General features: G+C 49.7%; 2 pseudogenes; both read right to left on the bottom strand.

Moving 5' to 3' along the window:
• Window positions 1-219: 219 nt before the first annotated feature.
• On the bottom strand, window positions 220-1,009 carry LOC136322800 (peroxisomal membrane protein 11A pseudogene; annotated as a pseudogene).
• A 1,628-nt stretch (window positions 1,010-2,637) lies between these two features.
• Window positions 2,638-14,329, bottom strand: LOC136322206 (sal-like protein 4; annotated as a pseudogene).
• Between the last annotated feature and the right edge of the window lie 381 nt (window positions 14,330-14,710).

The raw sequence follows: 14,710 nt of genomic DNA, 5'->3' as shown, positions 1-14,710 counted from the left end.
ATGAAGGGAAATACTCAGAAATTCAAAAGTCACCTCAGCACTCCAAAAAACACATATAAATCTTCATGCTTTCCCCTCCTCCACTCTTGGCCTGACCTCTGCTCACATGCCAGGCCGCTAAGTGCTCTCGTGAACAAGTCTTTAAACACATGACAGGGTCTGTACCGAATGGGAATGTCCGCTCCAGTAGGAGGTACAGGTCATCAGCCTGAAACCACCTCAGTGGGTCTTCAGCTTCATATGAGGCCATGCCACAGTGACAATGCCTACTGGAGAGGACACGAGACCTCCAAGTCCAATGATGCCAGCATTGGACTTACAGATCCCCAACTGGGCCAATGGGTTCAAGATGTCACAGAGGTTCTTCACCGTGTCCAGGAGCAAGGGCAGATGCTTCCTCAGAGAGCGGAACAAGAGTAGAAGACAGGACTGGAGCCATTCTGTCTCCTCATCAGCCACGCTGCAGCCCAGAGGATCCTGGGACGGCGACTGCTCCCTGTTTGCCTTTTCCCCGGCAACCTGCTCCATCTGCAGGGAGAGTTCGTACAGATCCCTGACCAGGTGCAGCAGGAGAAAATAGTAATAATGGCGTGCGGCCCACGTCCGCCATTTCTCTTTGTTAATGCCGGAGGCGAGCCCTACGCTCCTCACCCAGAGGACAGTGTCACAGATGAAATAAACCACACGGGGTTCAGGTTGGCGAGCATCAGGCATAAGCGGGGCACCAGGTCCGTGGTGTGAATGCTCTGCTCAGTGGCCTGTACCGCGTGCACCACATTGCCTAGTCTGAACCATTTACGGCCAGTGCTCACACCAGACTCCAGTTTCTTGAGCTTCATTACCACCTTCTCTTTGTCAGCTTTAGGCTCTAACAAATATCTAAGCAACATGCATGTGTATTGAGCAGCTCTGAAAAGCCGTTCCCGGTCCTGGGTCTGGTTGGTGAAGCGGATGAAGGTCTCCATGGCGCCCAGTCCACGGCACAGTGTCGAGCCGGGCTCCGCAGCAAGACCTCAGGGGCGGCGCCCGATCCCCGCGGGAGGGTCGGCCTCCGGAGGCCGAAGGGACTGTGTCGCTCGGCCTGCAGGGCGGGCGCAGTGAACTGTATTTCAATAAGCAGCAGCACACACACTGACTCCCTATGGACAAAACCAGTCCACCGGAGGGCATCCTACTTAAGGTTCCATGGTTGAAGGAATTTTGTAATTCTATAATCTTAGTTTTTTTAAAAAAATACAATGTACATTCAAAAGAGAAAAAAATAAAAATGGGTGCAGGGTTGGGGGCATACAGTGAGTGTCCTTAAAGACAATAACTCTTGTCCATTGACCAGCATACAGTCACCATAGAATTACACAGTACCCCTCCCCACAATTAGGCTAAGCAGTTATTTGTTCCATTGTGGTTCAGTAAGCTCCAACTTGAAACAGGTGGACAGTCTTTGGAAGTTGCTAGTTACTCAAGCTTGTACAAAGGTTTCATGTATAGTTTTTCACAAGTAACAAAGCTACTTTGCAAGACCCATTTCTTGCATACTAGTCTGTATTTCTTTTTGTTTGTTTATTTGTTTGCAAAGCAGCATAGCAACATCATGATTGTAGGATGTGCCTGACGTTGTGGTCACAACTGTAAACATCATTTGCACATCAGTGAAAAATCAAACAGGAAGAGATGGGTTCTTTAAAAACAAAACAACCAAGAAAACACCTGACTGGTGATGGTACAGAGGATAAAGCATCTACCTGGGACACTGAGGTACCAGGTTGGAAACCCCGAGGTTGCCAGGTTGAATGTGAGGTCATCTGGCTTGAGCACAAGCTCACCAGCTTTAGCACAGGGTTGCTGGCTTGAGTGTGGAATCACAGACATGACCCCATGGTCACTGGCTTGTGCCCAAAGGTTTCTGGCTTGAGTCCAAGATCACTGGCTTTTAAGCAAGGGATCACTTGCTCGGCTTGAGACCTCTCGATCAAGGCATGTATGATAAGCAATTAATGAATAACTAAAATGATGCAACTACGAGTTGCATCTCACCTCTCTCCCCCCCACACACAGACAAACAAGAAAATGGAGTGAACACACAATACAGTATAGAGATGATGTATTATAGAATTATACATCTGAAACCTGTATTATTTTAATTTATTTTATTTTATTTTATTTTTTACAGAGACAGAGAGTGAGTCAGAGAGAAGGATAGACAGGGACAGACAGACAGGAACGGAGAGAGATGAGAAGCATCAATCACCAGTTTTTCATTGCACGTTGCAACACCTTAGTTGTTCATTGATTGCTCTCTCATATGTGCCTTGACCGCGGGCCTTCAGCAGGCTAAGTAGCCCCTTGTTGGAGCCAGCGGCCTTGGGTTCAAACTGGTGGGCTTTTTGCTCAAAGCAGATGAGCCCGTGCTCCAGCTGGCGACCTTGGGGTCTCGAACCTGGGTCTTCTGCATCCCAGTCTGATGCTCTATCCTGCACCACTGCCTGGTCAGGCTGAAACCTATATTATTTTATAACCAATGGCATCCCAATAAATTTGATTAAAAACCCAACCCCGCACCCTCCTCAAACAAGAGAAAGGGTATAGTTCAAGAACAGTTACTCTGCACTTCTCCTTCGGAATGGGTTCTCCTGTAGCTTAGCTCATGGCAATCTTGTTTTCTTTCAGGAATTGAGGGAACTGGCATCTGGGAACACTGTCAGCAGCACACGGCTTTCCCCTGTTGGCACTGATAGCTGACTGAGCGCCATCAGTCTTGGAAACAGTGATGTTACTGCTGACAGAGCTGGCCCCCAGGGAAACCAGGAGAGTGGGAATGCCTCTACTCTGAATCATTGAGATTTCACTGGTCTTCATGGCCAGATCATCACTGACTATGGTGGTGTATTGATTCTACATAGCAGGGTCCTTGTTCAATGAAGGGGCCAAGATTTCCATGGGAAACATCTTAGGGACCCTTTTTGCCTCTGTTCCTAAAAGAGTCATGGTGTTGTTCTTTTTTTTTTTTTTTTTTGTATTTTTCTGAAGCTAGAAACAGGGAGAGACAGACAGACTCCCGCATGTGCCCGACCGGGATCCACCCGGCACGCCCACCAGGGGCGAAGCTCTGCCCATCAGGGGGCGATGCACTGCCCCTCCGGGGCATTGCTCTGCGGTGACCAGAGCCACTCTAGCACCTAGGGCAGAGGCCAAGGAGCCATCCCCAGCGCCCGGGCCATCTTTGCTCCAGTGGAGCCTTGGCTGCGGGAGGGGAAGAGAGGGACAGAGAGGAAGGAGAGGGGGAGGGGTGGAGAAGCAGATGGGTGCTTCTCCTGTGTGCCCTGGCCGGGAATCGAACCCGGGACTTCTGCATGCCAGGCCGACGCTCTACCACTGAGCCAACCGGCCAGGGCCATGGTGTTGTTCTTGATGGCAAGCTCCCTCCCATGGCATGTGGAGCTGTTGTTGGCACCATGTGCCAACATACAATGGATCTTCAAGTTACCTTTGGTGATAGAAGCTCACCCTCATATGTTACACATGAAAGGCTTCTCCCCATTGTGGGTTCACTCGTGAATCTTAAGAGCACTACCCGATGAATTCTTCCCACACCATGTGCAACTGTGTTGCTTGCCTTGTAGATGTGGCTAGGCTGCTAACAAAAGTCCCACATCTGGAGGTTTGGTTGTGGGCCCAAATGCGCCAGGAACTTTGCACCAGGAATAAATGCACCAGGAACTTTTACATAGATTGGCTGTGCTTGAACAAATGTTGATGGGATACTGCTCCGACCTTCCACCTCACTGCGGCTGTCCTCTGAGCTGTCTGCTTTGCTATCAGCGTCAGGGGACTTGGAGGTGTCTAAAAAAGATGTGGTCTCTAGGACATCTGGATCTCGGCTCTGATAGTTGTGGTCTCATCACTGAGGACGAGCTGTTGGTCACACCATCACTCTCCACTGAACTACTTTCTCTGCTGCTCTGCCATTGCAGGACCAAGGAAGCAGGACCCACCTTTCCTGGGGCATCTGGGGGGGGCGATTATGGAGAACCCTGGTATGGGTGATGCTGAGTGGGTGCTGGGAGGACCTTTGAGAGCTGCTGGGGGAATCCTGGGAGCTGACTTCGTCTACTGTGATGCTTTTGACAATGTCATCATGACAGATGGCACTTGTGCGGCCATTCTCACTGACCACTATTGGCTCGGTACCCATAAAGTCACAGGGAGTCTCTACAGGAGTGTGTTGGGAATCTGCCCATGTGCCTCCAAATATGTTGCTGCAACATGACTGTGTTGGTCAACTTCAGGCAGATAGAGCATGACTGCTGCATCTTAATGGATGTGCTGGTTCCGTGAACCCTGAGGTGTGTCTTTAGGTTGCCTTTGATGGAGAAGATTTGGTCACAGATCTTACACCAGAATGGTCTCTCTTGGTGTGGGTGCAGTAATGCATTTTGAGGGAGTGTTGGCAGCTTAAGACACAGTGGCAAATAAGACATTTGTTGTGGTTGGTGATGGCCTTCTCTGTGTTCTCTACCAGCTGCTGTAACTTCAGGGTCTCTGGTCCTGGTTTGAGTGTCCCTCCTCCTTGGAAGCCACCAACCCTTGGGGAATTATGGTTTGGCCCCACCCAGAGACTATGGATCCATCCTCACTTTCTGGAGGAGGCCCAGGCTGTAGGATATTAGGTCCTTGGGTTAGTCCCCAAAGAGAGGTAGCCCTATATTGGGGGTCACTGTTACCAGAACAGTTTTGCTATCTAAAGAGAGACTCGATTCATCTACAGCAGGGGAAGTCAACCTTTTTATACCTACTGCCCACTTTTGTATCTTTGTTAGTAGTAAAATTTTCTAACTGCCCATTGGTTCCACAGTAATGGTGATTTATAAAGTAGGGAAGTAACTTTACTTTATAAAATTTATAAAGCAGAGTTACAGCAAGTTAAAGCATATAATAATAATCACTTACCAAGTACTTTATGTCAGATTTTCGCTAAGTTTGGCAGAATAAATCTTTATAAAACAACTTACTATAGCTATATCTATCTTTTTATTTATAGTTTGGTTGCTCCTCTACCGCCCACCATGAAAGCTGGAATGCCCACTAGTGGGCGGTAGGAACCAGGTTGACTACCACTGATTTACAGGGACAGCTATGGAGAATTCATAAGGAATGCCATTGTCTCCTGCCCTTTTGTCATGGAATTTGTCAAACAGCTAGGGTTGTCGATGAAAGTGAACCTTGAGTTTGCCCTTGGTGGTGACCTGGTGGTCACAGACAGAGCACACAAAGGGTCTCACTCCAGTATGGGAATGGCGGTGGATCTGCAAGTAGTTATCAGTCCCCCAAACCTTGCTATAGTACTTATACTTGTGCCTGTAGAGGGCAGCCTGGTCTTTGAGTTTGACATCCACCAGGGATAGGTTGGGTGGCTTCCCTTACCCTTTCTTGGATGCATCCAATGCCACAGTGGGGAAATGGCTGTGGGAGAGCCCAGAGCCTGGGGCCTGTTGTATCAAAGCAGCTGGGAAGCAGTTCAGGTGCCTCAGGGCGAAGGACACCAGCCCTGGGGACATGGAGCTGGTAGTAGAAGGGATGTTTTTGCATGAGGTAACCTGGCTTGTTTCAAGGGGTCTAGAGACAGATCTTGGCTTCCAGTGTTTTGGCTGAGCAGAGCCACAGCTGTAGAAAACTGCTGGGACATGCAGCTGTGTAAGATCTTCAGGGTATCAGCTTCTGCCATGTCAGAGTGGAGGCCATGGGCAGTCCACACATTCACCTGGACGTGGATCTGCTCCGTGAGTTGTATTTCCCGTAGCACAGGATCTGCTCCAGGACCCACGGGATGCTGTAGGTACCAGGCAAGGGGGTGGGCAGCACATCTGCACTCCACAGATTCATCGCCACCTTGGTGTCCTGTAATGCGTGAAGAGTTATGTTAGTGTTGGCCACTTTGCCTTTGGGTTAACAGCCAAGTCCTGGGGTGTGGGGGTGGTAGGGTGGTCTCCCTTTTTAAGTACAAACGGATTCTGCCCCTGGCTTCCCCTTTGTGTCCTCTGAGCTGCTACCACCCTCCCTGTACTTGTCCTTACTACTTGGACAGTGTGGCTGGTGGCTCAGCATGGCTCAGAGAAGTCTTCTAAAGGCACTGGCTCCTTGCTGATGTTCTGGATGAGGACAGGTGTATGTTTAGTGCATTTTTTCTTATGTTCTTAGAACTCAGAGAAGCTGAAGAACTCTCCACAGCATTTTTCACAGGTGTGATCCTCCTCCCAACGAGGCCTCTTTATCACAGCTTGGTTTCCACTCACGTCACCGCCAGTTCCCTGGTAGTTCATTGGAGCACCCGACTCCGCTGTCGGAGTATCTGCAAACTCAGAGGCCGGCTGCTGCGACTGCTGCTCACCTGGTCCTCCTTCGAGTTGATGTGTTGGGGTTTCACCTGCATCAGGGTGCTGGAAGAGCAGCAGTTATTTGCCCACTCCTAGAAGTCCAGCTTTTCTTCAAATAAAACCATCCTTTTACATGTGCTTCCTGATCCCCTTGCTCCTACAGTGTGTCTGTAAAGTCATGGTGCACTTTTGACCGGTCACAGGAAAGCAAAAAAATAAAAAGATGATAGAAATGTGAAATCTGCACCAAATAAAAGGAAAACTCTCCCAGTTTCATACCTATTCATTGCAGTTCGATGTGGGCTCACACACAGATTTTTTAGAGCTCCTTATTTTTAATAGCTCCTTTAGGTAGCTATTCCGTATAGCCTCTACAGATTCCTCACTGACTGATGGCCTACCAGAACGGGGTTTCTCCACCAAACTGCCGGTTTCCTTCAACTGCTTATCCCACCGAGTAATGTTATTCCTATGTGGTGGCGCTTCGTTATAAACACGCCAATATTCATGTTGCACTTTGGTCATGGATTCGAATTTAGCGAGCCACAGAACACACTGAACTTTCCTCTGTACCCTCCACATCTTGACTGGCATGGCCGTGGGCTGCTCCGCTGTATACACGGTGTTACGTCATCATCTGCACATGTGCACATGCTGCCACATCATCCTACAGAAACTGGGAATGTTTTCCTTTTATTTGGTGCAGATTTCACATTTCTATCGTCTTTTGTTGCTTTCCTGTGACTGGTCAAAAGTGCACCATGACTTTACAGACACACTGTATTCTCGGGCCAACCCCAGAGCAGCCAGGGAGCGCCTTTGGTGCTGGCAGCTGCGCCCTAGATCATATGGCCCAATCCACCGCCCCTTCTCCAAGCCTCTGGTCGTACTTCCTCTGCCTGCCTCTAGCCAGTAGCAAAGGGTGGAGGCGGTGTCCTGCGGGGGGCGGGGGGGGGGGGGGTCGCGGCAGGACAGTCTCCTCTCTTCAGCTTTCGTCAGCATCTCCCGTTCAGCTCTGGTCCCTGACCTCACACTTTATTTTACTGTTGTGTATTTTATTAAACTCTTTATTGTTTGCTTTTATTATTTTATAAGCAATGCATATCTGTTAATAAAAGCCAGAAAATACAGATAAACAAAAAGAAGAAAATAAAAATCATGCAAACTCTTTTTAACTTCTTGTCATCTATCCTTAACTCTGCATATTTATTTTTATTTTTACAGAAAAGGGATCTGACTGTATGCATTATTTTTCATTTAAAATAATTCTGAAATCCTTACACTGTACCAAATATACTTCTGGGACATCATTTCCAACAGCTACATAGTATTTCAGTAGGCAATGATATGCAGCCAACCATCCTTATTAATAGGCATTTAGGGAATTTCTAATTTTTTAATATCACAAAACTAAACAACATGAAATTTCTGGCATTTGGCTATTCTTGATCTAAGAAATGGCAATTTCATATGGTTTGACCTAAGGTAAATAACACTGTGATGAACGTTATTATCACTAATCTTTGCACTATTTTTTCAATGACTTGCTTGCATTCCTCGACATTCCTAGAAATCCATGTGCTGAGTCAAAAGGAATGCATGCTTTTAAGCAGACCTACACTTTAGTACACTAACCCCAGGCGTGTGTCCAAAGCAGAGCAAGAGGGCCAAGGGATGAGGTCGAGGAACAGTTTCAGTCTGTTGGGTATCCTGTAAAGAGACCTGGGCTTGGCCTCAGCTGATGGGGCGGAAGTACCAGCTGCTCTCCTCACTAAGGTGTGACCTGAACCATTACAGCACAGAGGCAGACTTACTCTGCAATCAGCAGGGTTTCCATGACGGGACAACTATGTCTTTGTTTCACAGATATTGGTGGTTTGTCCAAGGTTTGGGCATTCTGAACCCTGTTCAACTTCCACCACCCTTTGAAACTCTGCCTGAGTTTAGGATCCTGTGATAAACCCCCTTCTCCTGGGAAAGGTGACTCAGAGATGAAGGCTTTTTAAATGACTCACAATTGCCTCTGTGGTTTTGAACGTTTAAGAATACGACTTGGCATTGAGGATGGACCCAGGCCTGGCTGTGGAGGGAGGTTCTGACGGATTCTGTGGCGGCAGACCTCCAGAACCATTGAAGCGTGCAGGCTGAATTTTAAAAATAATTGTCCTTTTTAATGATGTAAAACATGTCATCTAGATTAAAAAATAAACACACTTTATTACTTTCCCAGTCCTTTCTTCCTCCCTCCCTGGGCCAGATGGGGATTGCTTGAATATTTCTGGCGTATTTCACATATTTAATAACGCCCTTGGAGGTTCTTCCAGATCTGATGAAAACGTGGGATTGAACTCTGGGCATAGACTGTTCATAGAAAAGAAAGCTGGTGGTGAGTGCGTGTGCTGGGAGTGGGGACGCATCCTATTTTGGAAGCAGCTGGGTCTACAAGTCAAAAGGCCTATACATTTTATCTTGAGCAACAAAGAACATTGTTTCTCTGCCCCCGCCCCATCAGTGCCTTTTGGGGGTGGGGGAGAAAGGAAAAGAAAAAGAAGAAGAAATCACCGCAGCTAAGCAACCTAGAGCAGCTTCTGGAGAGGGTCAGACCTTCCCCGCGTTAGCTTTCGGCTAGCTCTCTTGAGTTGCAGTGAATCCAAGAAAATAATTAAAGCTTTAATTTATTTATACATCTTCTCTATACATAGTATAGATCCAACAATTGCTGCCTCCTAATTTATGCACGCGAAACCCTCCTGGAGCGCGGGCGGCGTGCAGCGGCCAAGTGTGGGTCCCAGGCCGCCGCGGGGAGTAGGGAAGAAGGGAAGGAGGGAAGGAGGGAAGGAAGGAAGGAGGGAGGAAGGGAAGGAGGGAAGGAGGGAAGGAGGGAAGGAGAGAAAGGGAAACCCCCGCGCCGGCGCGCCCCTCCGGAGCGGGGACCCCGGAGGCCTGTCAGCCCCGCGGCCGCGGAACAATGGCTGGTGTTGTGCGCGCGGCGGGCCGGCGGGCAGCCTGGAGCGGGCGCACCTGGGTGATGGGCACCTCCCGAGACGCCCCGGGCCTGCGGGCCTGACAGGCGCACGGCGGCTCCTTAATAGACTGCGCGAGTGTTCTCCGGGAGAAGTCTGCGGCGGTCCCCGAGGAGAGATCATCAGGCAGAGTGGTCCCCGGAGCAGGATTTATTAGCAGACAGGATGGGGAAGTTGATTAGCCTCCGCGGCTGAACGGACATCCTGTCAGACAGGCCTCTTAATCCAATCACTTACCTGTCGAGGGGGAGCCTTCTGCCGCCGCCCCACACCGGCCTCCCTGCCGCCCACCCTGCACAGCCCACGCTCGCTCGTGTCCGGGACCCTGCGACTGATGCGCAGGTCTCTCCGTCGCTCGTTGCCAGGTCAGCTCTCTGATCCTGGCTTGCTGTTGAGCAGCCTCCCGGTTGCTCTTCTGGACTCTCAGCCCTGGCTGTGACCCTCTCCTGCGTGGCAGCCTTACCTTCCGTGGTTCTCTAGTTCTCACTTTGGAAAATACCCGCTCTTGGGTCTTGTCTTATTTGGCCCAGACTCACCTTTCCAGTGGCATCCTGGCCAGTCCCTCTCCCTGGGGCCTCTGCTTTATGCAAACCCAGCTACTTTCCTCATTTCTCAAACTGCTCCTGCCTGCCTCCTGAGCCCTTGCCCCAGTAATGGGGTTGGGCTAGGATGCTCTCCACTCTTCTCCCAAATCCAACTGTCCTTGGAGGTCTTGCTCACAAGCCTAATCTTCCCTGATTACCCTCCGCCGTCCATGCCCAGGTAATCGCTCTCTTCAGGGAAACTTCATCTGTGCTAGAGTGAGGAGGACCCTCACCTCCAGTCCTGTCTCCACCACTTCCTAGCTCTGTGCCCTTGGGCCTTACCTGGGCCTCTCCCTGCTGTAAAACAGGGATGATAACAATAGTTCCCACAGGGTTGCTGTGGGACTGAAGGAGAGGGTGCATGTAGGGGCTGGGGCGATGCCTGACGTATAGCAGAGCTTGGTGCTCAGCATTTGTCCGACCCTGCAATGGGTAGTATGGTAGTACCTCCTTCACTGTGCCAAGTGCCATTAGGACAGGGGCCAGGCCTTCGCTGTCAGCCTCTACCCTCACTGTCTCTGCCCCCTTCCAACACTAAGTACATAGAATCCTTTACAGATGAAATGGCTGCTAAGTGTTCACTGAGTGAATGAAGGAACTGCTGCCACTCTGCAGACCAAGTATGATGTGCCATCTCTCTGGGTGACTCCACGAGGCCCCATTTCTGGTTGGTCTGGTCCTGGAAGAAGCAGGAAGGTGAGGGGCAGGCATTGAGATGTGTGTTCTCTCCAGCTCTTGTCAAGAGTTTAGGAATTCAGACTCTATTGATCTGCTGTATCTTCAAAGCCATCAATCATCATTAAGAAACAGGACCTGAGCCCCTGGATGGGGCGGCTGGTACTGGGTAATTTACAGGATTTTACACACACACACACACACACACACACACACACACACACACACACCTAAAAGAAGTCAGCTCAGACAAGCACTGAACAGGAGGAAGAGAACCCAGGGAAACATAGAGACCAAAGGTAACCGGCCAGGAAGTACATCAAATTCCACTTCCTGGTGGAATCACTGATTTTTGTGGTTGATTGCAACTGTCTATCTAGCATTTAACTTTGGTAAGTGTGGATGCTGGGGTGTCACTCAGGTCCTGCCACCTCCTACTAAGGTTTGCCTCTTTTGGCTACTCACAGCCTGTCACTTTTGCCTGGGTCCATGTCAAGATCAATGGTTTTTGGTTTGGATCATCTTCCTTATTTCCCTTTCAAAAAACAGAAAAGCATTTTGCAGGCCACAGTCATCAGTTCCTATGCCTCGGTGTCTTTCTACACTCCTGGGTAATCTTGGTATGGCAGAACACACCATTGGCCTGGGCTTCAGAGAACTTGGGGCCTGGTCAAGCCCTGCTACTGATTAATTGTGTGACCTTGAGGGAGGAACCGAGATGGGGGGTGGAGAAGAACATTTAACTTCACTGAACTTCAGTTTCTTTATCCGTCAAATGGGGATAATATTTGACCTAACGTCGTGGGAGGAGAAATTTAAGGGTCAAATGAAGTAATTGGTAGGAGTGTGCTTTTAAAAAGACAGTATTATACAAAATTAAGGCAGAATTCCTATAATGAAATTGTTCCTGAATATTGATTGCCCTCGATGCTGGGTGCTGGGGAAGTAGAGGCGGCCAAGCTTCAGCCTGCCCTCAGGAGGCTCAAAAACGGGAGAGAGACAGATGTGGGGGCACTGCTGAGATACCGGGCAGGAGGAAGTCAGGGCTGGGAAGAGGAGACAGCAATGAAACCTCCCCCTCTGCAGGCCTGGGGCCGGCAAGGCTTCAAGGAGGAAGGGGATCGGAATAGCTGGGGAAGGGTGCCAGGCAGAGGGGACAGCAAGGGATGGGAAGATAGATTGTGTGGCGGACAGGGAAAAATGAAGTGGGAAAGGCAGATGGAGTCAGTATGCAAGGCCTCATGGCCAATGAGTGCAGCCCATCTCTTGGTAGAGAAGTGACAAACTCAAGAGCATTCTGGAACTTTGGGGAGATGGCAGACTATGTGTAGGGCATGGGCTGGAGGAGAGGTAGGAGGTGTGGAAGAAGCTACAGCACTATTCAGATGAGAGATGGTGAGGCCTGAGGACCTGGGAGCTGGGGCCCTACCTTCTGATTCCCTGGGTGAAGAAAGGAGGGAGCAGAGGCAAGGGTGAGGTGACTGGGGGAGCGCCGTGGAACAAAGTTGGGGAAACCCTGGTCTGCATTGTCATCCAAACAGGTAACAGTCTATTTGCAGAGAGGCCTCTCTATCTACTGGGCCATGGACACTACTCTGGGGCCAAGGACACAACTCACAAATGCCTGCATGCCTGGGAAGAGGACTTTTCACAACAACACGAATGTCTCAGTCCTCGCCCATGAGACCAGGATACAAGAAAGAACCTGTACCCTGAGGATGATTGTCAGAGCCTGGACGGTGGGCTTGGAGTCAATCTGGCTCATCTAGTTCCCAGCTATTGGAACACTAGACAAGACATGTAACTTCAGCATCCCTATTTTTAAAATGGGGATAATAATAATAATAATAACCAAAAAAATGCATTAAGTACTTACATGAGTCAGGCACTGTGCGATTCTGAACGAGGCTAGTAGGTGGGAAGGTGACTGCCTGTCTCGGCCCCTCCCACTCTGAGCCTCCTTCTGCCCAGACTGTGGGTATCTCCTTGGGTGGACAGAAGTAGGTAGAATGTGACACCAATGAGGAGCATAAATTTGTTCAGGTAAAAATCCAATTGATATGGAAACCCCACAAGTTCCCAAGATGATTATGGCTTTAAATTCATTCTAGAGCCCCAGTAGTAGCCTTCCAAGAGATATTCTGGCTGCACTTGGATGCCTCTGGTGGCAGGGAGCTCACTCTTCCACTGGCATTCCTTTGTATCTTAGAGCATCTCTGTGAAAAAGGGAACTTTTTTTTTTTTTTAAGTGAGAGGAGGGGAGATAGAGAGAGAAAGACTCCCGCATGCCCCCTAACATGGATCTACCCTGCAACCTCTGTCTGGGGCCGATGCTTGAGTCAACCTAGCTATCCTTAGCACCCAGAGCCAACACTCAAACCAGTTGAGCCACTGGCTGTAAGGGGAAGAGAGAGAGAAGGGGGAGAGAGAGGGGAAGAGAAGCAGATGGCCGCTTCTCATGTACGCCCTGATTGGGGATTGAACGAAGGACATTCTCACGCCGGGCCAATGTGCTACCCACTAAGCAAACCTGCCAGGGCTTGTAAAAGGGAATTTATTAAGCTAAGCAGACACATATTCTTTTAGTCTAAACTAAGCACTGATTCTTTTAGGTGTTTCTACTACTCTTAAACTTTCTGCTTCTTTGGTGCAGCATTGCCAAGGGCCTTGAGTTTCACTCCAAGGAGTTTTGTCTTTATTCTGCATGCAGAGGGAGCCCTGGGAGGCCCCTGGGCAGGAGGACTATGAACAGGCAGAATTCTGTTCAAGAAGATGACACCACTGGCTGGGCTGGGGCTGGGGCTGAGGTCCTCAAGGCAGGGCAGTGTGATGTCTGTCTCTGTACTTATTAGTGAGCTTGAAGGCAGATAACCAGAGATAACCATTTCTCTTCTCAGACAAACAGGTCCAAGGCCAGTGGCCATGGGTATGGACTGAGAGGTGGCATATGTAAAAGTTCTATTTTAAGGTCACCCCAAGTTTGGGTACCGTGGAAGCCACACCCTGTTGGCCCTCTAGAGTCTGTCTTTCTGCAGAACCAAAGATTGCAGGCAGATGCAGGAAACTGGGGTCTTGGGTGAAGGAATTATCCAGCTCTCCTCTGGACCTGAGGCAGCTAGAACGTTGTGGCAGATGGTCATGGTAAGGATTGGCCCTCAGTGGGGGGGACAGTCAGCTCTCCACCCCGAGATCAGAGCTTCACTGGCCCCAGGATCCCTTTTGACCTTTATGTTCTCCAAAAAAAGTCAAGGTGATGACAAGACACATCTATCGCATCTTAGCCATCATTGCAATTGAAAGATGGGCCCGGAGCAGGTGGACTGCTTCAATTATGATGGATGAGGATGGTGACAGCTCTCGGGAGAGGCGCGGGAACCTGGCAAGTGCTCACTCAGCTATGACTCCTCTGGTAGCAATTTGACAAGATCAGAGCACTTTATAGAAGTGGAAAGTTTGGGGACCTTGGGGTTTGTTCGGCTCAGGGACTCTGTCTGATGAAGCCCTGTTCCAGCAATGCTAGGTGGGCATCTATTCTAGGAGGCCCAGAATGGGGAGGCAGGAATAGCCTTAGGGAAGGGTTCTGCCTCCTGGGACCTCCCGGCCCTGGGCCCTGGGCCTGGGACTTGCCTGCTTCAGTCTCCGCCAGCTGCTGACCAGGAGACACCAGCACGGCCATAGCCACAACCTCATGGCTATCTGGGCATCTATCTCTGCTGGGCCAGGCCCTGTGCCAGGCACTGGGGGACAACAGTGGACAAAAAAAGTCACATCCTGCCTCATGGATGTTACTCTGCCACATCCTTCTGTGTAGACTCTGAGTGAAGAGAGGGTCCGGGACCTGGCAGGCCCCTCTGTTGTTGGCTGTGAAGCTCACTTTTGAGTTTTGGTTGAATCATCTCTTTTTGGGCACAGTGACTGGGGGTTAAGGGTACCCTGTGAGGAGTGCCCACCTTGTCACAGGTGTTCCATCAATGCTGGTTTTCCCCCCTCGCCAATCCTGTTGTCCTTTGGTGTATTTCTGTATTCATCCAGCAAACTTGGAGCACTTCCTGTGTGT

Source organism: Saccopteryx bilineata, chromosome 2 (assembly GCF_036850765.1).
Source record: "Saccopteryx bilineata isolate mSacBil1 chromosome 2, mSacBil1_pri_phased_curated, whole genome shotgun sequence".
NCBI classification, from domain to species: domain Eukaryota; kingdom Metazoa; phylum Chordata; class Mammalia; order Chiroptera; family Emballonuridae; genus Saccopteryx; species Saccopteryx bilineata.
The sequence above is the reverse complement of the archived record's forward strand: the minus strand, read 5'-3'. Positions and strand labels throughout refer to the sequence as shown.